Below are 19,411 nucleotides of genomic sequence, written 5' to 3'. Positions count from 1 at the left end.
ATTTAAAACTAGTAATTGTATCCCTTTCAATGTAAATTTTTTTGAATATTTTTCTCAGTAAAATTTATTATGCCCGTACGTTATGATAGTGGTGACTAGTAAATTTTACTGTGAATGTTAATAATAAATCAATTTTTAGGATTAAATATACTTAATCTTTTATTAAAACATTTACTGCAGTTTTCTTACTGCAAGGAAAATCTATCAAACAACGTTTTACGAAAAAAAATGTACAAAAAAATAAAAAACATTAAAAAATAAAATGCAAGTACATAAAATCAATCGAATCAATTTCATATTTCTGTATTATTATTATAACAAGATAGATCAAAACGCTATATTTTAAGTCAAATTATTATACATTGACCTCTTTCCATCCAAATTGCGCTATGTAAACGTCGCGCTTATTTTTTAGAGTGAAACTCGCTTAAGTGCAAAAAAATTTGTCAATTAAAAATTACAAAGCAGTAAAAAAAGTTATCCGCTTCGGCCAGGAGTCGAACCTGGGCCTCCTTCTTGCCGGGAAGGTGCGTTAACCAACTTCGCCACCGAAGCCTCGGCGGACACCCTTCTCCACTGCTCTGCTTAGGCGTGTCTTTAGGTCGAACGCCGATATTATAGATATTGATGTTGTTAATTGATGGGTAAGTATTATGTCAAATTATTATACATTGACCTCTTTCCATCCGAATTGCGCTATGCAAAAAATAAGCGCCACGTTTACTTCGGTGGCGAAGTTGGTTAACGCACCTTCCTGGCAAGAAGGAGGCCCAGGTTCAACTCCTGGCCGAAGTGGATAACTTTTTTCACCACTTTGTAATTTTTAATTGACAAAGTTTTTCGCACTCCAGCGAGTTTCACTCTAAAAAATAAGCACGACGTTTACATAGCGCAATTTGGATGGAAAGAGGTCAATGTATAATAATTTGACATAATACTTACCCATCAATTAATAACGCTGTATTTTAAGATTCAAAACTTTCCTCAATTTACACGCACATAAATATATATCCTTCACTCTCTTGTAACGAGAAATTTCATCCTATCCAAAAGTCCATAACCTGGCTGTATTTGTAAAACATATTGTGTTTTTCTGCTCTATTCGTTATTTTAAAACTACAGCCTCTGGAAATCAGACTTCATCGCCTGATCGATCCATACGTAACAGCTCTTTTTTATTTCCTTATTATTCACCACCAGTTGTATCATAGCTCACTTATTCTACACCCCCTTAGTTTCAGTATATGAGTTTGGCTTCCAGGCAAGTCTGTCGTTTGGGTGATCTATCACTGATTGCACACTTGTGGTTAGAAAGAACACTTTATTATTTTTCTTTCGTGGCCCTATAGTTCTCTGTTCTAGAGTTCACAATACTCAGTCCTTCTCAACATCTCAACATGTGATTTTTAGGCTCCATCAGAGACCGTTTAACTCTAAACCTCTTAACAAATTCAATTCACACTGGTTCTGTAAAAGCATTCCTCCAAACACTGGCTTTTAATAATACTCTTATGCTAATTATTCTCTTTTAAGCACTTATATTATAAAAAAATTCATTATGAAAGAGCATATTTCATTCCAGATATTATGATCATTAAAAATCATTATATTCTCCACACTCAAATGTACAGATCCCTGATGCAGAGCTAAAATATATTGTGAGAAAATACTCCCACGATGCCAGAAAGTTGACTAGGAAATTAATGCTGAATATTATTAATAAGGACTGCTTAAAAAAAATGACACCAACTGGATATGAAAAATTGGAGAAAGTACCTGAAAAAATATATAAGTCTGTCTTTGATAATTGAGTTAAACTGTATTAATGGGTCATGAATGTTTGTATCACATAAATGTTATTTAATGTAATATTTGTTTGTTTTCTTATAGATTTTGTTAATGAAACTATGGGAGTAGGAAAACAGATATCAAAATATGATTACCAACGGACCATCACTCAGTTGTGTAGTTCCTTACGTCATACCAAGAAATGATTTACACTTATTTTATATTTATTTATACAAAATTTTAAATTTTATTTTATTTAATATTGATAATGTTGATTCAGCAGTTATTATATTTTTTTCTTTTACTACTATTATTTAAAAAATATTTTGAGTCATCATTATTACTACTATTATAGATAAAACTACTTTATAAATACTAAAATATAAAAAATATTGACCATTTTACATCATCTGCTTACTTTCGATTCGAAAAGACACTGTAAGAGTGAATTCGCATGCAAGACACCTTTTTTTCGCCAGAAAAAAACTACACCATCCAAAATAGTACCTCTTAATTTGAAAAAATCAGTAAAACATCAGCTTGTACAGGTTTGTATATTTTTAAAGTTCATGTTGATACATAAACATAATTTTTAATCAAATAAAGATTCTGAGGGCAATGTTGTTACAATATTTACTGATAAACAAGTGACGATGTTTCAACTACTCAGTGGGTTCAAGGCCATTTTTAATTCTCTACAGACATTAAAAACTAAATTAACAATGCAATACGAATTACCTGGCATATACTCTTGAAATACATAAAATTATATTATTAACATAATAAGCAATAGTACTTTTTGCTTGGAGTAGCATCAAAAAGAATTTAAATATAATAAAAGATGTAAATATACTACAAACAATACTAAGCAGTAATGGTAACTATAGTTTTCAAATGCAGTCGTTATATACTTATAAGATCATCAATCTTGAATGAATAAGGATTGTACTTGTATCGAACTTGCATTTACTCGGAGTATTTTTAAATTGTCAAGAAGCCATCGCAGTTTTTTTCAATTGTTAACGAAGCCTGGAATTATTCTAAGATCATCTAGAAGGCCTAAGAGTATTTTTTGATCGTGAAGATGACATTATATCTTAATCTTCAAAGAATATTTTTCCTCTATTTGAAAGCTCAAATATCACCGCCTGATTTGTATGCAGTAGCAGGACTGTGATGTACCCCATCTTGTATTTGCAATGGCAATGCAAGCTTGCATGCCACCTTCTACCAGTCCTGGTTGTGCTTTTCAACTTCCTGTTCACGCTGCAGTCATATAAACTCGAGGGATGCCATTTTAAACTCTTCCTGGTAACACAGCCCCAAGTATTCACCTCACATTGGTTGCTTTCTATATATACAGCACTGCAGATGCTGCTTTTACGCATCCCGTTTAGATAGTACATCGTTTTCCTAGGATATCGTAGTATTGGAAAAGGAAAAAAATGATGGTTGTATAAATCTATCATGCAGATAAATTGAGACTTATCAATACTTTTTGTGAAAAATGTGACACTTTTGAGATATATTTGCGAAAAAGTTCTGATTTTAGTTATCTTTGTTTCAAGTAGTTTATAACTTAAAATTCTCCCGCGATCAGTTTTTTAAGATTTAAAAAATTAAAAAAAAAAAAAAAATACTTCTCTGGAACTCTTTGACCGCAACATTCATACTTTATCTTTACTTCTTTCAAAAAAATTCGATACTTCAGATTTTAAAAAAATTCGCTTACAATAACTGAAATAAAGTAGATGTGACAAGTATGTTTTACAATATATATTTCTTAAACTGCTACTTTGTTACATCGAATAATTGATCATCAAAATAACATCTTTTTAAAATGATCATAACCATCACTTAAATATTAAATTCAAATTTTTTATCTACATTAATAAAAGGCCTTTTTTCCTTAGTTTAGGAAAAAAAGTATTAGTGTTGCGTCAATTAATGACAGAGTGAGATATAAAATTTGAAATTACACGGGTTACAAGTAAAGAAGTAAATGGTTTGATGCCAAAGTTCAGGAAACAAACAGTACGCTATGAATGTATTTAATAAACTCGTCACCAAAAAAAAATAAATATACTTATAGTGCCTTTTAAGATTATGGCTTCGTGATTTTTAATTATGTGCAGTCTGACAGTTTTTAATTGGCACTTGACATTATACATGTATTTTCAACCAATATTATTGGGATGTAGAGGTATATGACCAAACTACTGCTTTCACCCGTCACTACACTTTTAATTGTTAAAAACATGTCTTGCCATCAAAGAAAACTTTGAATACCATATTACTTATACTTAATTAAAAAATCAATAAATGGTAAAAATTCGTGAAGTTTAAAATATTTTTTAAAATAATTTGACTACATTTGTGTACAAATCATGGTCTTTTTATAGTGATTTAAGTGTCGGATTCACGGATACATATTTTAATAATACGTGTTTATTAAGTATAAAGACCTTATAAGATATCGCATCGATGTTTTGCATTAAAAGAAGTGTTATATTTAGAGGATAACTATTTTTTATCGCATTGAAATAATATGAAATTTCTTATAGTGCTGTATTCATCTATTTAACATCAAAAATATAAAAGAGTAAATCAAAAACAAATCAAGAACACGATTTACCGAGTTAAAATATTTTTACGCCATGTTTTTAAATAATAGTAATTTTAAAGTTCACTAACTCAATATTTATAAGTAAGCAGATTATAACCTTTCACACTTATTATTATGTATCTACTGATTCGAAGTATATACGTCGTAGTATTTTGGTATACCGCAATAATAGGTCCATAGTATTTGTTACATGTGTATGGATTTTTTTTTTAATATATGTTTGACTTAAAAATATTAGGATTTAAATTCAAATGTTTTAATTAAGTTACAAATGATTACTAGGGCTTAAGTAAACTAACATTTCCAAGTTTTTATATGTTTAATAATTTTGTATTGCATTAAAAGTTGCCTTTAGATTTCAGTTCGCAGTAGTTAGGCCATTTATTCTTGAAACATAGATTATTTACAGGCTCGATAAGCCACAAAGAATTCATCATGACAAAAAAAGTATATGCAAGTTTAATAAAATATAAAGCCCCCTTTTTTTGTACGTAGGTGTAATTTTATAATATTTTATAATATGTTTACGTGTTCTTCTCGTTATAAATCTTTTGATTAAATGAAATATTCAATGAAGTTATGAATAAAATTTTTTGGCATTTGAGCCAGTTGCAGTATAAATCATACTTATATGTTTAATACAATAATTTGATGAAAGTACAATCAATTAGAAATATTTGTTATAAAAAAAATTTTTTTCTTTATATAATGTTTTTCAAAAAAAAAAAAATCGTAGAAGAAAAATAGATCCCAAAAAATACCTTCATAACCATAAACTTATTTTTTCTTTTTAGGTAGCATATAAAATACGGCTTTCGCTAATCGAATAAGATGTTACGTATGCAATAACAGATTCTTACCTCGAGCAACTAGACGAATTTTCGGCGATGATTATATTAATGTATGTGAAATAGCAATCGATCGACAAAATGCATTAGATAGAGAGCCTTTGGAAATAGATGCTGATATTCGCATTTGTAATAACTGTCATTTTAATATTTTGCAAGAAATAAGGGACATTCAGGGAAATCCCATGAGCATCCAACTCAATGTTTTGAGACAGACATGAAACGGATCTTGTTTTATATGTAATGCTGTAAATAATGTACATAGACTGACAAACGAATGCAATGTTAATGCATTCATCGAGTGTGGCATATTTTTTCCAGAATATGTCAGATCATGCAATCGTCATTTAGATATTCGAGGATATATTTTACCAATCTTACTCGTTTGATTGCAGTTTGTAAATAGACAGTGTATAATAGAACAGTTCAACGAACTATTTACGTGTTGTGATCGAGTACCTGTTCCAGTGGAAATGTTAATAGGAAGGATTTGCTTATATTTTTAACAAAATTAAGACAAGGACTGTCTGATGAATTTCTCACAGTTATATTCAATAAAAGTAGTAGGCAGTCTACAAGCGTGACAGTTAATACTGTTAGACAATCTCTTATAGGACGTTTTGTCCCTGAAAGTCTTGGGTACGGTGCAATTACGAGACAAAAGTTTAATGAACAACACGTAACTGAATTTGTAAATATTCTATATAATCCAGTCCCTGAAGTACCTGGAGCCATTGTCTATATTGATGCAAGCTACAGCTACTGCCACAAAAGTAGTAATTTTCGAGCACTTCGTCAGTCTTATTGCCGTCATAAAGGAAGGCGTCCCATTAAACCTGCACTTATTGTTGCTGCTGATGGATACATCCTTGATATTCATGGACCGTATCTCTCTGATGCACTTAATAATGATTCACCTATGATTCGCAATGAATTTGATAACGATGAAATGCTAGATGATTGGTTACAAGAAGGGGATATCATTGTTGTTGATCGAGGATACCGTGATGTTCTTCCATTGATACATGATTTCGGATTAATAACTAAAATGCCTTCATTAATACATGCTGGAGAACATCAATTAACAACTAAAGATGCAAACGAATCTCGCAAAATAACCAAAACAAGGTGGACAGTAGAACCGAGGAATGGACATCTTGGAACAGTGATACTGAACTCTCAAGTAAGGAAATGGTATTTGCTAGTAGATGTCTGATTTTTTTAATTTTTTAGGGATAAAGCTATCACAGGAAGCCTAAGACAATGCACACACTATAACTTGTGACAAATAAAGACACCATAGTGCAAAACAGCAAAACCAAAAATACTTTTTACAAACATACACAACCACAGAGGTACTTACCAGACAATGCCATTAATGAATAAATCAATAATACAATAATAATTTATTTCAGTGAAAGATAAAACACTACATATTAAAACTTATAAAAATAGTTTACAGTCCTATGAAAATGCAAGAGGGACTATTTTTAATAGTTTGAGAGTAAAGAAGCGAGGGATAATGGAGTTCACATTTAAATACTACAATACTATATTATAAATTATATTGGAACAATTATATGTGATTATCCATTTACCATAACAGATTTCATCCTCTTAATCATATGGATGCTGCATACCGTGGTGGCTCAACGATTGAATGAAAGAGAAACAGAAAAAAACTATGTTCAAGCTAGAGTAGAAAATGAAAATCTTGTTGCTAGAAATGCTCGAAGGTATGAATTTCTACGTGTATGGTATATTACTTTATTTTAATTTTATTTATGTATTTGTTATAGCTTACTGTTTACCATGAAGCATAAATTCGGAAAAAAAATAAATTAGAAAAATATGTATTTAGGAATATTACTAGATGGATCAGACTTGACAAGAAAGAGCTGCAAGACTTTCCAGTTTTGATAATAGAGTTTTTGAAAGATTTTACAGTTGGCATTTATCAAATAAAATTAGCACCATCGTATGTACAAGATAAGCTTCAACGAGAAGAGGAAAAGGTATTCGAAATTGAGATGCTGAGGGATGTCAATAGATAACTCGAGCCAGAATTTTTGTGAGTCAGAGTGTACTCTCGATTTCGCAACAGAGTTAGATATCATCTCTGGATTTCGTATACATCACATGCAAATGTAAATAACGAGCCCATAAGAGGATGTTACTGTAAAACTGGGGCACGCACATTAGGTACATGTGCACATGTAACAAGCGTCCTGTGGTATTTGGGTTACGCAAAAAATGATGAAAATGTATTATATCCATCTCATACATTAATTAGTAGTACTGATGATGCAGCTCATAGACCAGCTCAAGAAAATCCAAACTAGGGTACTCATTATTTATATTATTTTTGATATTAAGAAGGCTCATAAATTTTATAAGACGACTGACAGATTTTTGAGACTCGTACGAGTTATTTATGCTACTATCACTGAAGTCAAATTAAAATTTCATGTAATTTTACGACCTTTATTTCAAGAATAATACATTCAAAATATACAAAGGACCCCACATCAACCCAATTGGATTTTGGATCCTTATGATATGGTCTAAAATTAAAATCAATTATAGATTATGACTTTCTGAATGAATGTTCTTACAGGTGCAAGTCTCGAAAACAGACATATAAAAAAAAAATTATTGTTTAAATCGCTGATTTTGATAAAGGTTAGTTTAACAGTCAATGCCGTTCAGTCAATAGATTTTGAGCACTTGATTTATAGATTGGTAACAATAAAGGGTTATGTCTAGTGCGTATAACAAGCATGACTATCATAAAACGTACCATAGCATTATTATATGATTGAAGAGTTGCTTTGTGATTTCTTAACTGCTAATAATCAAGCTTAATATTTACTAGAGGATTAATAGTTGCATGGGTTGATAGCATGATTTTTTTATATGGTAAGCAGATAATCTCTAGTATATAAAAGCGCTTATCGTAATAAAGTCGTCAAAACTATTTTTTTTTAATACATGAGCTGTTCATAATCTTTTACATATCAAATCTTTAAAAATTTTTATCAACACTTTTTTAGAAAATTAAACTTTGTAAGTACTTAAGATCACATTTAACGTTTACTAATGATAAAAAATTTTGTTAAATCATGTACCAATTATTCTATTTGTGCTCTTTTTTACAGGAGCAGTAAGCTTGTCTCCACCCCAACTTCATCGTTCAGTCTCCAAAAATTGCTATTTGTTAATTCTGCATTTTCCTGAATTTTTTTTTGTATCGATTCCCTGACACAAGATTAAGTTTTTCTAGAACAAACAATCATCTCTTGAAATACATAAAACTTATATATTTATAAATTTCAAACAATTATCAAGATAACATTATAGTTTAACAGTATTGATGTAATCTAATCAAAAACGATAGGATAAGACTATTTGATCCTAAAGTCCATTAAACTATACCACTACATTTTCGTTCTCCATTGTTGTATTTTCAATTGTATTTTTTTAGTACTGTTCTTATATGGGCTTAATAATTATTGCATAGAGCATTAGCTTTATGAAACTCTTAGCTTTAGTTATCTTTACTCTAGTAGTCAACCGATGTTAGCTTTATTTTCTAAAATTAAAGGTAGTATATAAAATGTTTTAAGCCATGTATTACAGCGAGACTGTTATGATTTGACGCAATTTCATTCAAACTAATCTGTCATTATTTACGGAAACTTAACAACAATATGTCAAACATAGAATTTTTTATTTATTTTTTTTTTTTTTATACCGGGTTACCACGACAGCCTACTTGGCCTAGTCGCGGGGGCCACCCAATCACCACATATGTGTGGGGGTGTATTGCCACACCCACCTGTAAACCTTTTTTCCTCGCATCCTACCTGAATCCATGGGCACAGTGTAAGAATCTCCGGTGGAACACCTTGCCAGTTAAGCTGACACTCTCTGCACCGATGGTGCATCGGGTCCACTCACCACTGTGTAGCCTTTCCCCGGAAAAGACTCCATTATTCCAGGACGTCCACTCCTCGCCGGTTAAGCCGGCGCTCTCTGCCGAAGCATCGGATCCAGGCTAATTAGCATCACCGGAGAAGCCCCGTGTTTCAGGGGCCACTCCTTGTCGGTAAGGTCAGCGATGCCTGCCCGACGCCTGGCATCTGGTCCACTAATCCCTACCTATAGCCCTAACACTGTTTCGCATTTACCCAGGCCCGAAGATCTGTGGGGCAAAAAAAAAACCCTGGTATTACTCTGAAGGAAAATTCCACGGAAAAACCCGCCCCGAAACAGCCGGGGTTACATAGGAACTTTTCCCGATGAAAACAGTTTTAAGAAAAATCTGCATTCACCGGGAATCGAACCCATGACTCCTAGAACTGCGTTGTATCAGTAACAAGCAGCTTACCACTGAGCCAACGCCACTCCAGTCAAACATAGAAGTTATTGATATTTCTAATTCTGATGTGCCCAAAATATTCATTAACCTTTAGTAAGGTAAGAAAAATACAAACATAGTTGATGAAAAGTGTCATTGAATATACGAGATTTTTACACGTGGTCAACATTTTTATTCATCATAGTTCATCGAATCATATCTGAGATAGTGTTTTATAGCATAAGCACCAAAAACATTACTGATACAATAATTTCATAATAATGTAATAATAATCCAGTTCCAATAAAGTTCAATGTAACTTTTAACAAAAAAAATTACTTTTCTGCCACTGTTTAAACTAATCTTTTTATTAGTCACTAAATTATGCTGTTACAGAGACATTTAGTGAGGCTGGTTTTAAGATTAATATTGAGATGTGTTTTTAGATAAGTTTCAAAACAATAAATCGAATAAAATCTAGGACCTGTTTTAAAAAGAGTTTTATAAGAAAAACTCACTACTAAAACAGTTTTAAAATAACATTTATCACCTGTTTCAAGTGGTTCAAAAAATGGTATCAAAATAAGTCTCAAATTAGGTTTTTAAACGAAACCAAATCTCAAAACGAGTCTCAAAACAGGTCTTCTAACAGGTTTCAAAAAAAGTTAAAATAAATCTCGAACAAAGCTCAAATAAAGTCTGGAAACGTGTCAAAAAATAAATCTTAAAACAGTTATCAAACGAGTCTCAAAAGAGGCCTCAAAACAAGTCATAAAACTAGTCTCAAAACAGATTTTAGAACGAGTCTCAAAGCAGATCTTAAAACACTATTTAAAACACGATTTCTTGAGGCTTAGTGCATAAGCACACGATCAGTAAGAGCTAATTTAGGAGTGAGAATAAGAACTCCAAAGTCAGGTGTTAGTTTGAGCAACGTTTCGTTGGTCTTAACGCCAACCTCATCAGGCTTACTTTATTAACAGAAAAAACACAACAAATTTCATAAATAACATTACAGGGCCAAGTGAGTCTCAAAAGAGGCTTCAAAATGGGTCATAAAATTAGTCACTAAACAGATATTAGAACTTCAAAATAGACCTTAAAATAATATTCAAAACAGGTTTAATAACTGATGTCAAAACGAGTCTAGAATTAAGTTTTGAATTGGTTCCCAAAACAGGTCTAAACGAACGAGTCTCAAAATACGTCTTCTTTTAGGTCTTGAAAAGAGTTTAAAAATAAATCTCAAACAAGGTCTTGAATCAAGTCTTAAAACTAGTCTCAGAACATGTCTCAAAATTAATTTCAAAAAAGTGACAAAACGAGTCTTGAAAGAGGCCTCAAAATAAGTTAAAATACAAGTCTTAAAGTAATCTTACAACGTGTTTTGAAATAAGCCTTGAAATAAGTTTCAAAACTTATCTCGAAACGAGTCACAAATTGAGTTTTCACGTAGTTCCCAAAACGAGTCTAAGAGCAAGTCTTAAAACAGGTTTTCTTTCAGGTCTCAAAAAGACTATTAAAATAAATCTTGATAAAGGTCTCAAAACAAGTTCTCAAAACAAGTATTAAATTGAGTTGTTAAGCGGTTCCCAAAACAGTTTTTGAAACGAGTCTCAACATAGGTCTTCTCATAGGTTTAACAATCTATCTTCAAATAGATCTGGAATAAGGACTTAAATCTGGTCTGAAAACTGGTCTCAAAATAAGTCTTAGAAGAATTTTTAAGCAAGTCTAAAAAGTGGTCTCAAAACGGGTCACAAGATAAGTCACGAAACAGATCTTAGAACGTGTCTCAAAATAAATCTCTAAGCAATATTTAAAACAGGTTAAAAAACGGGTCTCAAAACAAGTCTCGAATTGAGTTTTTAAGCGGTTCCCAAAAGCAGTCTCAAAACGAGTCCTAAAAAAGGGCTTCTTTCATGTCTCAAAAAAAGTTTCAAAATAAATCTCGATTAAGGTCTCACAACAATTTTCAAAACACGTTACCTAATTAACGCTGCATTGATGCCCTAATACCACTTTGAAACGACACTGCATCAGAACTGCCACTTAAGTTCTTATAACTTACCATCGAAGTGTTAGCTTATTACTGCTTCAGTGATGCCACAGTACTACTTAACTTCTGACTTATTTTAGCAAAAGTGATAACTAAGCATCGCTTATCCGCTCAAGTACAACACAAGTTCTGTAAAAATGCTGTTTCTGAGCTGGTTTAGTGCCCGCCAAGTGTGCAACAAGTATTAGCCATAGTTAATCTGTTAATTGATTAAATATTCGTAGTGCTTATCAAGTTAACGTTTATGTGCGATTCATTATAAAAATAAGCTCTGTTGTGTCGCATTGTTAACTTTTTTTGTGTAACCTGTTGTTTAAAGTAACTACCTTCTTTACACAAGCATACATCACTTTTTTTGTAATTAAAAAAGCGTGTATGCGTCTAAATTAAAGTCTGTGGTTTGAAAAATAAAGAATGTGTACAGAACGTGGAATGTAAATCGGGGTTTTATAGATGGATCTTATTTTTTTTAGTAAATTTGTTTTAATATTTAATGTTTATTTTTATTGTTATAATATTCAATTAATAATTTATATTCAGTTATGAATAAAAAATGTCATGTAATTGAATATTAAAAAAAAAAAAAATTAATTAATAATGTTTTTTCTGCATCTCTCTTTTGTGTTAATATGTTTTCACTGTTGCCTTTTGTAGATAATAAATTTTAATCAGTGTATCAAAGTAAAAGCAAAAACAAACAAAAATTAATATGTTATTGTGCAATATATGACCTATACATATAGACGTACAATGATAAAAATGCTTTAAAAGTGCACTCAGTACTTAAAAGTGCTTTGGTTGATAAAACAGTTGTGATCGAATTCTTCTTAACGCTTACATGACCTTAGTAAGCAGAAATTTTAATTGGAATGTACCGGGATTCTGTTAGTTATCCTGTATAAAAAAGTACAAAGATGCAATCATCCATTTATGAGTTTTATACCATAATAGAAAATACAAGACCTCATTGTCAATGGGAGGCTCCTGCCATTAACAAGGCCAGTAGGTGGTGGTAATAATTTTTGCAAAGGAAGTGCAGTATTAGGGCTAGGAGTAGAAGAAAGCGGTGTCCGCAAACGAACTGACGCTACATGTCCAGGAAAAGAACAGGATGGTGTTCATACAGCGACAGCGTGCCGGGAGCAGGAGAAGGCAGCGTCCACGCACGCACTGAGGCAGTGTGTCCAGGAAGAAGATAAGGTGGCGGTCGCATAGTGGCCAGGAGACCAGGAGAAGGTAGCTTTGCTCTTGCACAGCGTGACCTGCAAATGTGAGTATCTTAATATTAATTGAAGATGTATTACAAGTATGTTTGTAAGTAATACTAGTTACGTGTTAAAGTAGATCAGCTATGTAATACTAGTTAATTCGTGACAAAAGCGCATCATTTAAACAGCCGCATTGCGTCCAGGAACTGCGGAGATTGCGGTGTCATTAAAATAAAAATATTTTACTCACGATTCAGTGCCAGGACAATAAAAGACGGCGTCTGCGCAGTTGTGTAGCAAAGTACGGCTTTTTTCCTGTGGATCAGGGTGAACACAAGTGGCTCAATGGTTGCAGTGTTACTTCGGGCTATGAAGATGCACGAATGTACACGAGAATTTTTAATTACAGCTATTCTTGTACTACTGTCTGGAGATCACATGAGATTATGCATGTTAGTGGCTGCTATTATCAGATGTGTAGGATGTTAGCACGTGTCATTTATACACAGTCATGCATGTCGAACGTGATATATGTTTACTCTACTGCGATGCCTGTTAAGCTAACCTTGATCAGAAACGAAGTCTTTAACAGTTATTATCTGAAAATCTGTCAATTATTGGGACTTATGCTTATGACAAATTCTGTTCAGGAGGTTCTAATCTACAACATATCAAAATTTGAGCTGTATTAACTGAGACCTTAAATCCTATGGGTTTGTGCGGGGTTTTTTTTTATTAAAATTATATGTTAAAAACTTTGTATATGGTTATCACATAGTTTTAACTGATCAGTACTTTTATTTTTGTTTTTATAGCAATGTTCGTATTTTAATAAAAATGCATAAAATAACTTAGCGTTCATACGTTTAGCAACAACAAAAGCGGTAAAATATAAATTTTATAAATCTTTATCTGCAAGTTCTGATTAAAAATATGTATTAACAAGTCTCTGTTTACAAATATATGTACACAAATACTTAAATCTTCACTGGCCTTTAAGTCTTGTCCATCTATCTTAATGTTACTAAAATTACGTAAGTTTGACTGACTCCTTATTACTATCAACTTGTTCTAGCTCAATATTATCATATTCCAAAGGTCCATTATCATAGTAAGCATAATCATAATCATTTTTTCTATTTGCCGTAAAAGTTGTAGTTTCTTGAACATTTCTTGAAGTAGTAAAAATTGTTTTTGTTGATCCATTAATATTATCCTCAAACTTTTGCTGACGTGGTTGAGGTGAATATTTATGCGTGCCAAAACTACTAGAATATGTTATTGGTGTTGTATGTTGCCTGAAATTTGAAAACCATAATTATACACAAATGAAATCACTTGATCTACTTATTTATTATAAGTAAGAATAACAGTAATTATAAGCACATTATAATATTTTCCATCAATATTAAGTTGGTCTCGTGTGCAATCTATAGTAAAACACTAGTAGGTTAATCAAAATAACATTAAATGTTTGAAGTTCTTAAAATACTCCCTCTCTTACATTTCATTGATTCTAAACTGCGAATACCCTTAACCAGCATAAGCAGTAAAAAATTTTTTACTTAGTCACAATGTAGCTATAAACTAATGAGAAGTACCGAGTAAAAGACTATCGTTTTTAATATATTAACGACTATTTAAATATATGTATATATATACTATAAACTTTCTTGCTGTCTTATTACTTCACTACAGTTACAAACTGAAGTATGGGTTATAAGGTATTTTCCTTAACTTGACTGTATACACATTTGGTAGTAAAAGCATCGAAAAAATTTTAGTAGCTTGTGTAACGATTTTGATATTAAATAATAGAGAATTCTATAGCTCTCAACAAACTATAAATGTTTTAATTTTTTAGCAATGACTTTCTGAAATATACTTATGAGTTAGTTTAAGCACACTCAACATTCTCATTTCTGTAAGCATATGATCAAAGAACTAAAATGGTTTGTGCATAGAAGGACTCGTTTTTCTTACATGTTATAAATTTTTAAAAAATTTTTTACTTTAATGTATTACCATAAAAAAAGTTATGTTGTCATATCTAAGTACTTCTGCATACTTCTGCATCTTGAGATTTTTTTTTTTTTTTTTGGTAGACGCTTGAAAAATCTTGTTTTTCGACTACCTTTTATTCTTTTACATAGAAATTATTTTTTCAGAATAATTAGTCACACATTTCAATAGTAACGAACTTTCTTACGTTCGTGCATTTGGTGAATTTCCAATTTCGGGATCTTGCAAAAAAACTATGAAATTGTTTTGTGTTTATCTTTTATATTTTTTCTTAAAGGTACCACTTTTTTTTTATTTTTCAAGGCTATATCGTTACTAAACCATTAAAAAATAAATTACACACGAATGTCCTGATTTCCTGGTCATAACATACTTACAAAACGTTTCCATCGATTGTATAGGAATACAGCTTAAATAGGCAAAAAAGGTCAATGCTATTCAATGTACCATTTTTTTTTTTTTTTTTTTTTTTTTTTTTTTTATATTATAGTGCTCTACGTCCGGCTCCTTTTTTTAATAAGGGCACTACTATGGGCACTTAGCACTTTGGAGAAGGAAGGGAAGAGGGATGGGAGGCCTCCCATTACAGGAGGGGGGTAGGGGGAATTAGGCAATGATGCTGCGAGAAGGTCACCTAAACCCTCCTCGAGGAGCATTGCGTGGTGAAAAAGCACATGTGAAAGACACAGAGGTACTTGCCCGAAAAAGTCGCACTGGCCGGGAATTGAACCACGGTCTCCCGCGTGCCAATCCCCGACCTAGCCGACCGAGCCACCGCGCGCTCTACCATTTTTTTTTATATTTAAGTGCCTCAAGTTTTATTCTCTGTTCAGGAAACACAAAAATTTTTTTAACTATCTTTGTTTATTAAAGGAATAAACATTTTTTCTGCATTCTTAAAATTATGTTGGCAAATATCATTTTTAAATTGTCAATTTGCAAACACAAGTATCGTGAGCATGTGATAAAGTATGTAAAACCATCTGATTAAGTAAAGATACACTAACGATAGAGAAACCTACTGAGAATTAATAAATATCACGGGATCCCTCTATTAGAGTACATAGCACAGATAATAACATCCCTCCAAGTTGGCTATCTACATAGATACTCTAAGTATACCTCTCTACTTAAAAAAGTCATTTCCGTAACAGAAATTACCCCAAGGGTACCAGAAAATTTGTTGCAAAGCAGAAAAATAATCGTTGGTAAGGGATTTGCTCTGATGTACTGACGCCAGAGTTCCGTCGCGTACATTTCCGCAGCGTGTATACGCAGTCTAAGTATTAAGCAGAGTCTGCCAAAAAAAAGGTGCTTTAGACACCAACGTCTTTGACGTTATACCAGAAAATTTTGGGATGGATCCCTGTAACTAGCTTCAAAGCTTCGGACTTTGTAATTTTACTCCCGATCAGTCTGGGGCTTCAACAGCAGGCCAGAGAAGATCTCCCTGAGGTATCCATGCAGTTACGTTTGCTGGAAACTTTAGTCAAAAAAGAGTTTACTTAAGACCTTACCAAAGAATTTATTAGAACTTAACAAAGTTGACAGAAATTAAGGGGTCACAAAACTCTTAAGCATACCAAAAGTCACAAGAGAGTAAATTGAAAGGAAAACTTCAAATGTATCTAATAAATACAATTTCAGGCGTCAAGAAACTGACGCAGAAAATTTCTCGAGATTGGAACAGCAGCGTCAAAATAAACAAGTAAAGAATCCATTACGTAAGAGATCAGCTTTTAATTGTACCCTCACAGTAATTTCTTAAATCTTTCAGTTTTTTAAATAAGTAGAAAATGTACTTGTATTTTTGTGGCGATAAAAAATGTAGAGATTAAGCTCCAGCCCTGGAAATGAAGTTGTAAGAAAAGAGAAAAAAGATTTTTTTTGTACATGTTTTTTAGGTATTTTAAATCCAAACAGCTTTAAAAAATAGCCCTTTTTGTAAATTATACGGAAGAAACTGCAAATCAATGGCCCTTTACGGCCAACGATTATTTTATGGCATAAGGAACGCACGGTACTTTTCAGCATAATTGTATTTTTTTTAATTTTTACAGCTTATTATTTGACCGAATAAACTGTATGGATTCTGAACAAATATGTTTTTAAAAAGAAGATTTTTATTCTGAGAAGTATCAGGAACATATGTCAAATTTCTATCTGAAAACGTTTCATGTTTCACGTTAACACACTACTGAGTTTTATTTAGTAAGTCTCGAGCGAAGCCGATACGGGGGGCCACTAGTATATTATTATTCCAGAATACTGTATTTTTTATAATCAACTTAAAATTTGGATGTAAAGAAAGAATGTAAGAAAAATACTACAATCGGAAGAATAAACATCGTATCTTTCAAGGATAGTGAAAGATTTTTTTTTAAATTGATATTAAATAAATTTGAAGGAGCTAAATCGTTTGATGAATTCAAAACATGCAATGGAAAACGATATACAAATTTCAAAGATGTAGCAATAGTTATGGGATTAATTGATTATTTATGATTCACAAGTAAATAATATATTTCATGAAGCTAATACTGTCATGTTACCTTATCAATTCCAGAAATTTTTCGCTTGGTTTTTAAGTTCGGATAGTATACAAGGTGATAAAATTTGGGAAATATATAAAGATCATTTTAGTGAAGACTTTATCGATTACAAACATAATCGTGCTCTGTTACACATAATTCAAATTTTTAAATTAGAAGATAAATCTTGTGAATCGTTTAATTCATCGATTCCTGTAAATATTTAATTAGAAGAAAATGATAATCGTAAGGAAATTGTATTTTGTACAAAAATGTTAAAATATACGAACGGTAAATTAAATGCTGATCAAACAAAAATTTTTAAAATGATATGTAGAGGAAACCATAAAATTATCTTTATTGATGATCCTGATAGTTCAGGAAAAACATTCTTATACAAAACTTTCATATATTACTTTATTTTGGTTGGTTAGAAAATTTTATCGATGGCATGCATTGGTATTGTCTTTATTTTGCTTCCTAAAGAAATGACAAGTCACAGAACATTTCGTTTAACTTTAGATTAAAATTTTGTTAAAAACTTATTTTTCGAATTAGAATGAGAAAAAAAAAATGAAAGCAGTAGATTTAATTATTTGGGATAAGGGTACTTATTATTTGGAACTTTGCGGAGTTTATATAATACAGACATCCATTTTGGAAACCAGTTAATAATTTTAGGTGGAAGTTTCCGTCAAATTCTACCAGTTTTGAAAAACAGTAATAGAAGTCTGATCACATCTGAAAGTATTAAATCATCGTTTCTTTGGTCGTATTTTCATATAATAAAATAAAATATTCGCTATAATGACTTAGAATTTTCAAAATTTTTGTTAGAAATCGAAGAAGGAAGAATAAAATCATTTAAAATTTATGAATCATAGAAAACTGATCATGTGTGCTCGACAATTTTCTTTAAGAATAAAAATTGTTCAACATATAATGTTATTCTCACTTCTCATAACGAACATACTTAATTTTTAAACAACAAAATTCTAAATTACTTACCAGGAGTAATGAAAACTTACTATATCGTAGATCATGCAACTTATAAAGGGGTTGATAAGTCTGACGACTATATTTACATAAATTTTCCAGAATTACAGTTGAAGTTTTAAATAATATTCATGAATTTTTGCCTCCTCATGAGCTTAATTTGAAAATTTAAATATAAATGCCACATAAATGTTGAATATTGTGCATCTATTAAAAGCATAAAGTACGTATACGACTACATTCATAAAGGTGGTGATAGAGCTTTTATTGGAATTAAAAGATTAAGTAATTTCGATGATAAAATTCTAGATGAAATAAAAAACTATGTTAATGGTAAATATTTAAGTCCCATAAAAGCAGCATGGAGATAACAAGAATATCCAATTTGTGGTAGGAGTCATAAAGTTGTAAATCTTGCTGTGCAATACCTTGAGAATAAATAAAAATTAATTTTCGAAGTAAATGAAACTACAAAGATAATGAAGAAATGGCAGACACATCTAACAGCTGGGTTCGAGTTAAACGAAACTGATAATTTTTCAAAATCTTTAAAGTATGTTAATATCTCAGAAAACTATATTTTTAATAATCAACTAAAAATTTAGGTAGAAAGAACCAGAAAAATGAAAAATACTGCAATAGGTAGTTTGAATACAGTATCACCAAAAAATCATGGAAGATTATTTGAAAATTAATATTAAAAAAAAAAGAGCAACCTTATTTGAAGATTTAAAAACATATAAAAATATAAAACATTTAAAGTAAAAATACAAAATATATAACATTTAAAGATACAGTAATTGCCATCGAGTTGAATTCATGATTAATTCGAATTAATCGAGTATGACTCACAGATTGACGATATTTTCCAAGAAACTAGTAATGTCATGCTTCCTCATCAATTAAGAAAACTTTTGCATGGTTTTTAATATCAGAGAATATACAAGGTAATAAAATTTGGCATAAGTGTACA

At 31.3% G+C, this 19,411-nt stretch overlaps 2 non-coding genes across 2 annotated transcripts; one reads left to right on the top strand and one right to left on the bottom strand.

The window, feature by feature from the left end:
- Positions 1-482: 482 nt before the first annotated feature.
- On the bottom strand, positions 483-555 carry TRNAA-GGC (transfer RNA alanine (anticodon GGC)). The gene has a single exon. It is a non-coding gene; the product is annotated as a tRNA-Ala (tRNA).
- Positions 556-722: 167 nt separating this feature from the next.
- Positions 723-795, top strand: TRNAA-GGC (transfer RNA alanine (anticodon GGC)). The gene has a single exon. It is a non-coding gene; the product is annotated as a tRNA-Ala (tRNA).
- Positions 796-19,411: the final 18,616 nt, after the last annotated feature.

The sequence above is a fragment of the Copidosoma floridanum genome, unplaced genomic scaffold (genome assembly GCF_036245765.1).
Source record: "Copidosoma floridanum isolate Cflo_tuat_1 unplaced genomic scaffold, Cflo_Japanese_pri ptg000006l, whole genome shotgun sequence".
NCBI lineage: Eukaryota > Metazoa > Arthropoda > Insecta > Hymenoptera > Encyrtidae > Copidosoma > Copidosoma floridanum.
The sequence above is the reverse complement of the archived record's forward strand: the minus strand, read 5'-3'. Positions and strand labels throughout refer to the sequence as shown.